The sequence below is a fragment of the Elephantulus edwardii genome, unplaced genomic scaffold (genome assembly GCF_000299155.1).
Source record: "Elephantulus edwardii isolate Elephantulus edwardi_28Jun2011 unplaced genomic scaffold, EleEdw1.0 scaffold00057, whole genome shotgun sequence".
NCBI lineage: Eukaryota > Metazoa > Chordata > Mammalia > Macroscelidea > Macroscelididae > Elephantulus > Elephantulus edwardii.
The window spans coordinates 17,462,026-17,469,707 of record NW_006399807.1 but is presented as its reverse complement, the minus strand read 5'-3'; the positions used below and the strand labels follow the sequence as shown (position 1 = coordinate 17,469,707).

The window sequence follows — 7,682 nt, the reverse complement described above, 5'->3', positions numbered from 1 at the left end:
TGCCTATCTGTGGCTCTCATCTGTGACACTGTCTACTGAAGTGGCCCAGCTTTCCACAGTGGAAGCAATTCGTCTGACCTCCTTTATTACCTTTGGGTGGCACTGTTTATGAATAAGACTTCCTTTCCCTGACACAGGCCCTACACTGGCAGTAATAGCTGCCCAATAATTTTGGCCATTCTCTTCCCTCTAGATCCCAGTTGTTAAAAGAGGGAAACATTTAAACAAATATATAAGAAATAATTTTGAACAATATAATCTTTTAAGTTTAAAGCTAGAAATATTAACAATATGATCATTTCCAATCCAGAGATACATGTTCCAATGCAGTTCCTATTTTCCATAAATGGTTTTGGTAAGAAGAATATTGTAAATGTGGACACAGTTCTACTATTCCTCCTCCATGCCACAATATAGGGTTACTAGCATGAGCAGTTATAAATCCATTGCCTTCCTTACTCTAACTTAAATTTTAAAAAAATTTAAATTTATTATTAATTTCAGTAAAAATTTACAGAGGCTTTGGATTTCCATTCATTCATTGTTGCACCTTTCTCCCCTCCCAAGCCTCCTTCCCAGAGCACTACCCTCTTGGAAAAGTAAAAGAAAAATTCTTTCATTGTTTTACAAACCCTCCCCTAGGTCCACTCCACCATGTAGTCTTCACTCTAGACTCCTGTCTTGACAGAAATACCTAATCACATATCTCTTTTAAACAATTTTCTCCCTCATCTGTTTCAATGCAGTATACATTATTGAACCCATCTTACTCAGTCTCTCCCCAACCCCAAGGTCAGTTCTCTTTTACAATAGTGGCACCATGCAGTATTTGTCCTTTTGTGACTGGGTACTTCACTCAGCATAATGTTCTCCAGAGTTAGCCAGGGTTTTTTTTTTCCTTGAGAGCCTGTTGTTGTTGTTGTTTTATTTTTTCATTATTATATTTTTTTTTAGAAAAAAACACAGAGAAAATATTTCTTTTTAAAAAAACTAAGCTTCCAATTTGCTAGAATTTAAGGGAAAACAATTTTTTTGGGGGGATTTCCATTCATTCATTGTTGAGAGCCAGTTTTTTAAAAGGAATGCTGAACAATACCAAAAATAGTAATACTCAGAGAATAAGCAGTAAATGCAAAATGCTGTACCAACTATGTATTGACAGAATAAAGTTAATGTATCCCTGAGTCCCCAGGTCTCACTAGGCTGTGACTACAAAATAAGAACCTTATGGACAAGTCCTATGAGCCTAATGCTAGAAATGGCATCCCAACAAGCACTCTCAGGGAGCTTAGATGGTGCACTCTGTAGGGAGTTGTGATGCTAAACCAAAGGTCATGCTACTCTCTGGTGGTTGGAATCCACTAGTGCCTCCTCGGTAGAGAGATGAGCAGTCTCTCTTTGTGGGAATGACAACCTCAGAATCTCAATGGAAGAATGGAGGGTCAGTTATGAGTCCTGATCCAGCATAGCAGCCAATGAGACAGAGAGCAAGTATTCTCAGCTTCTTCTGAATTACTATGAGAACTGGAAGGGAAGTGGAGTGATTAATAGTTTAGATTTTGAAATTACACTGATATATTTAAAATTGAATCTCACCTCTTCCATACTATATTCTCTTTGTGTTTCAATTTAATATTTAAACTGGGATATTAAGAACATTAGTACATATAACTGTTGAGTTAGCCTCCAACTCATGGTGATTCCAAGTCCAGTGGAACAAAATGCTGCCCAGTTCTTCCCCACCCTCCATAGTCAGTTGAACATTGGACCATTGCAGTTAGTAAGTTTTCATTGATTTCCTGAAGTATATCACCAGGATTTTCTTCCTACTCCTTCTTAGTCTGGAAGATTCCCCTGAAAACCGTATACCACTATAACAACAAGTAGCATTCACTTACAGACAAGTGGAAGCTGAACATAAAAGTGCAAATCAAGCACTGCCATCAAGTTGATTTTGACTTACAATACTCTCCAGAGGGTTTCTGAAGCTGCACATTTTTTAAAATTTTTATTTTATATTGCATACAAAGTTTGTTTACACTGTGTTTCACATTATCCTTCTTGTGTTTTATACAGTCCTTCCAGTACATTGTGTTTTATAAAATTGATCACCATTGAACCGTGCCTATCATTATTTATTTGCTTTGTCTTTCCAGATCCCCACAGGCTCTTTCTCATTTCCTTTACCCTACTTTTGCCACTCAGCAAATTGGGTAACCCCATTATTTTACCCCTATTCATCCTTACCCCTTTGGGGACCTTGGATCTCCTTACATTTTACTAGTTATCCTTCCAATTTTTTTTTCCAATAATGGTCTTATTCAGTATTTGTCCTTATGGGACTAAGTTAACATAATGCTCTCCAGTCTCTCCCAAGTTGGGTAGTCTTTTTTGTAATTGTTGCTGCTGAGTGCTGCATAGTATTCCATTATATGAATGTACCACAATTTCTCAATCTATTCTATTGCAGTTGGACATTTGTGTTGTTTCTATGTTTTGCAATTGTAAATAACACTGCTATGAACACTGATTTGCAAATCTCTGTGTCTCAGTTCTCATTTCCTTGAGATATATTCCTGGCAGTGGAATAGCTGGGTCCTATGAAGTTTCTAGGTTTGGCTTTTTGAGAAAATGCTGCTTTCCAGAGTGGTTGTGCCATTTCACAATCCTAACAACAATTTATGATACTTATCACTCCACATCCTCTCTAACATTTACAGCTTAAACTTCTTTTAAAAAAAATAAATTTTTTATTAATTTTAATGAAAGGTTACAGAGACTTTTGATTTCCATTCATTCATTGCTGCACTTTTCTCCCTACCCACCCCTCCCCCCAGTTTGCATTTCTCTTTTAGAAGTAAAAGAAAAATTCTTTCACTGGTATAAAATCCCTCCCCCCAAGTCCACTCCACTATGAAGCCTTCATTCTGGAAGCCTGTCATGACAATAATACCTAATCATATATCCCTTTTAAACAGTTCTGTCCCTCATCTATTTCAAAGCAGTATGTATTATTTATCCCCTCTTTTCTTAAGCTCCCCCCAACCCCTATATCAGTCCAGTTTTACAACAGTGGCAATATGCTGTATTTGTCCCTTTGTGACTGAGATATTTCACTCAGCATAATGTTCTCCAGAGTCACCCATTTTGTATAATATTTCATGAGTTTCTTGTTTTTCAATGCAGCATAGTATTCCATTGTGTGAATATACCACAGCTTCTCTATCCATTTGTTTGTTGATAGGCACTTGGGTTGTTTCCTGCTCTTTGCTATTGTGAACAAGTCCAAAATAAACATCGGTGTGCATATATCTGCTTGGGTAGCAGTTATAGTTTCTTTAGGGTATATTCCCAGTAGTGGAATCACTGGGTCAAATGGTATTTCTATTTGCAACTTTTTGAGAAAGCGCCATACAGCCTATCATAGTGGTTGCACCATTTTACATTCCTATCAACTATAAATAAGGCCAGTTTCTCCATAACCTCACCAGCATTTCTTGCTTGCTGTTCTGTTTAATTTTGCTATTCTTACTGGGGTAAGATGATATCTCATAGTTGTTTTGATTTACATCATTCTTAGCACTAGGGATTTTGAACATTTCTTCATGTGTTGTGCAACCTAAGGGCCTTCAGGGGGCACCTGTCCTTGACCCTACCCTTCCTAGTCATTGCCCGCCAATAGCATCTGGGCCTTCGTTTCCTCTCATTCTTTTCCTACTCTAGCCCCCTAAAATGAAAGCCTCTCTGTGTTCTCAACCATGAATGATCAGATTGTACTCCAGTCCCACAAAGTAGAGGTGTCTGTCCAGTCTGCCCCTCCATACTCACCCAGCCAAAGCCACAAATTCCATAGCCTGTGTCCTTCAATGTACAAAGCCGACAGCTCAACCAGATGAAGTCCTCTTCTGGTATTCTTTACTTGCAGCCAGGATCTATCTGACATCAGCAGTGATAGCCCTGGTGCCACGGCCTCTTGTAAATCTTGCTTGAACTTCTGGCAGTTCCCTGTCTGTGTACTGCTTTAGCTGGTTTTGAATGATCTTCAGCAGTATTTTCCTTGCATGTGATATTAATAATATTATTCGTTAGTTTCCACCTTTCTTGAAAATGGAACTCTTCAAATCTGATGGCCAGTTATCCTCCAAATTTCCAGGCATAGGCTGGTGAGTGCGTCCAAGGCTGTATCTGTTAATTGAAACAAGTCAATTGATACCCTATTGATTTCTGGGGCCTTATTTTTTGCTTCTACTTCCTCTTTCATTACCATTGGCTCCTGCTCATTTGCTATTTAGTGAGATTTTTCAGTGCCATTCAGTTCTTTTTGGTACAGTGATTCTGTGTATTCCCTCTATATTCTTTAGATTCTGAGTCTTTCAATGTATTACCCATAGCATCTGTCAATATTCCAAGTAGAGGTTTAAATTTGTTTTTCAGTTCTCTCAGCTTGAGAAATGCATAGTGAGTTTCCCCCTTTTTCTCCAGTTTGAACTCTCTGCACATCCCATTATAATACTTTGTCCTCTTGAGCTGCTCTTTCAAATTTTCTGTTCAGCTCTTTTACTTTGGCACATTATCCCTTTGTTTTAGCTTCTCGACACTCTAGTACAATTTTTAGTCTCTTGTGATGTCCATTTCAGTTTCTTCTTTCTCCTCTGTCTTTGCAATGATCTTCCCCCACCCCTTCATGGATATCTTTGATATCATCCCACAACTCGTCTCGTATTCAATCATTAGTGTTCAATGCCTCAAATGGATTCCTAAGATGATCTTGAAATTCAGATGGAAGAGATTCAAAATTATAGTTCGGTTCTTGTCGACTTATTTTCAGTTCCTTTGGCCTCAGTTTGAACTTGCACATGAGGAATTGAACTAATTATTAACAAGAAACTTGAAGATGAAGTGGCTCATGGAGGTTATTGAGCAACTTAGTGATGCTATCAGAATCTCCTCTGTTCAACCATCTCACTATGTCAGCTTTCTCTTAGAATGGGCTCCAGTATTTGTGGGAGATTTAGGCCTATCATCTAAACATTAATTGTTCATAAATGGGAGGTAGGGAACCCATCTTTTACCTCTTAAAAGCAACCATTTTTTAAAATTTATTATTAATTTCAATGAAAATTTACAGAGATTTTGGATTTCCATTCATTCATTGTTGCACTTTTCTCCCCTCCCAAACCTCCCCGCCAGTACATTACCCTCTTGGAAAAGTAAAAGAAAAATTTCTTTCATTGTTTTAAAATCCCTCCCCCCAGGTCCACTCCACTCTGCAGCCTTTACTCTGGACTCCTGTCATGACAAAAATACCTAATCACATACCCCTTTTAAAGAGTTTTCTCCATCATCTGTTTCAATGCAGTCTACATTATTGAACCCATCTTTCTCAGTCTCCCCCAACCCCGATGTCAGCCCTGTTTTACAACAGTGGCACCGTGCAGTACTTGTCCTTTTGTGACTGAGATACTTCACTCAGCATAATGTCCTCCAGGGTCACCCATTTTTAATAATATTGCATGAGTTCCTTGTTTTTCAATGCAGTGTAGTATTCCATTGTGTGAATATACCACAGCTTCTCTATCCATTCGTTTGTTGATGAGCACTTAGGTTGTTTCCAACTCCTTGCTATTGTGAACAAAGCCACAATAAACATGGGTGTACATATATCTGCTTGGATGGCAGTTATAGTCTCTTTGGGGTATATTCCCAGTAGTGGAATTGCTGGGTCAAATGGTATCTCTATTTGCAACTTTCTGAGAAAGTGCCATACCACCGTCCACAGTGGTTTCACCATTTTACACTCCCACCAACAGTGAATAAGGGTTCCAGTTTCTTCACAACCTCACCAGCATTTGTTGCTTGCTGTTCTGTTAAATTTTGCTATTATGACTGGGGTAAAATGATATCTCATAGTTGTTTTTATATGCATCTCTCTTGGAGCTAGGAATATTGAACATTTCTTCATGTGCTTGTTAGCCATCTGAATGTCTTCTTTGGTGAAGTAAAAGCAACCATTTTTTTAATGCATTGTGGTTTGGGGGGGTTTTTGCCAATTTTTATGGGTGATCCTTTGATGTTCAGTTTATCCATTAAAACATTTTTCCCCCTTCCTCTTTCAATATCTGGACTTTGACAAGGTTTCTCCCATCTGTTAAGTTCTCAAAATCCTGAATTCTCATGACCAACACTTTGCATCCTTGTGTTTTTGAGATTATGCCATCCTTTCTATGCTTCAGAATTTTATTTTGCCACTCATCATCAAAAGCATGGACATCATTTTCATTCATATTGATGAATTCTTAATTCACTTCTTCATCTCCAGTCTTCTTATTCTTTGACTTCTTAATGACACGAGCTTGATCATGGATATAATGACCAAAAGCCTTTTTTTTTTTTCCTAATCTTGTATCAGAATCTCTCAAAGTTCTTCTGGTTTCTTTAATTCCTCCTAGAGCTCTATGAGTTTGAGATGAGGCTTGGAAAACCTTGGGTGGTTCATCTCCTACCTTAGAATAGGTCATAACTGAGGAAAAACAAAATAAATGTCTATTTGGATCTGTTGAAAGCTGGCCAAAGTTTCCTTGTAATCCCTGCATACTGTTTCACACATTTAACATCATTCAGTCCATTGCCTGAAAAGGACTGACATCTGTATGAGTCAAGGCATTCTCATCATCATATCTCCTATGATTATGAGCTCTTCCTCTACCATCAGAGATGCTGTACATGTCTCTTCCAAAGAGTTCAGAAAAACTCCTCATCCTTTGTTGCTTATTTCCATTATACCATAAAAGTATCAGAGAAGAAGGGGCTCTCCTCAAAGCTGCTGCTCAGCATCCTGGCTTCCTTGTGTGGGCTGTGGACTAGGGAGGCCTGGAAACGATGTCACTTAAAGCAGCCACCCCCCACCCTGCCTCCCGCCTGCAACAAAACTTTTAAGAAGCTCTTCTTTCATTAAAATCTTTATTTTTCATTTACAAATGCATCAGGGCCTAACTCAATCATTGGCAAGGAGAAGGGGCTTGTAGTTACTATTAACCTAATCTAACCAATATTCATCCTTGATCTAGAGATAAGACCACCTCCCTGAGATATATGCTCCCCTCAAAGTTAGAGGGGAAAGAGGCACAGTAGACTAGTGTCTAAGTCCCATATAAAAATGTAAAAGTTAAGAGACAGGCTGGTGTCCTACTCTGATAACATAAGCGAAGACAGTATGCTACTATGTTGGGGTAGAACAGTTTTGCTAGAGATTGAGGCCAGGGATACATGTTCCTAGGAGACAAAATGTAGATCACTCATGAGTATGATCTAACACAGGCCATATTTGTTGCTATTCAACAGGAAAACAGTAAATGTATAATTGGATTCCTGAGAACTAGAAAAGGAAAAAAATGTTAGTGCAGAGAATAGTATATCATAGGGAACTCTGGTGGACTTGTTTGTAGGGAGTTATGCTCTTAACCCAAAGGCTCTGGGGATTTAAAACCACCAGTAGCTCCATGGAAGAAAGATGATCAATCTCTCCCTGTGCCATTTACAGCTTCAGAAACTGAATGCAGGGTCAGCTATGAGTCAGTTCCAACTCAAAGGCAATGACTGAGGGAATGTGATGTCCGTATCAAGAGAACTTTAAGAAGACTCTAGCAAAGACTCACTCCAGAAAACCTCAAAAGTGTCCATGA

The 7,682-nt window shown here is 38.6% G+C and overlaps 1 pseudogene; it reads right to left on the bottom strand.

Annotated features, from left to right (window-relative positions):
- The window catches only part of LOC102866065, a 12,178-nt pseudogene extending 5,344 nt beyond the window's left edge, over nt 1–6,834 (bottom strand).
- Nucleotides 6,835–7,682: the final 848 nt, after the last annotated feature.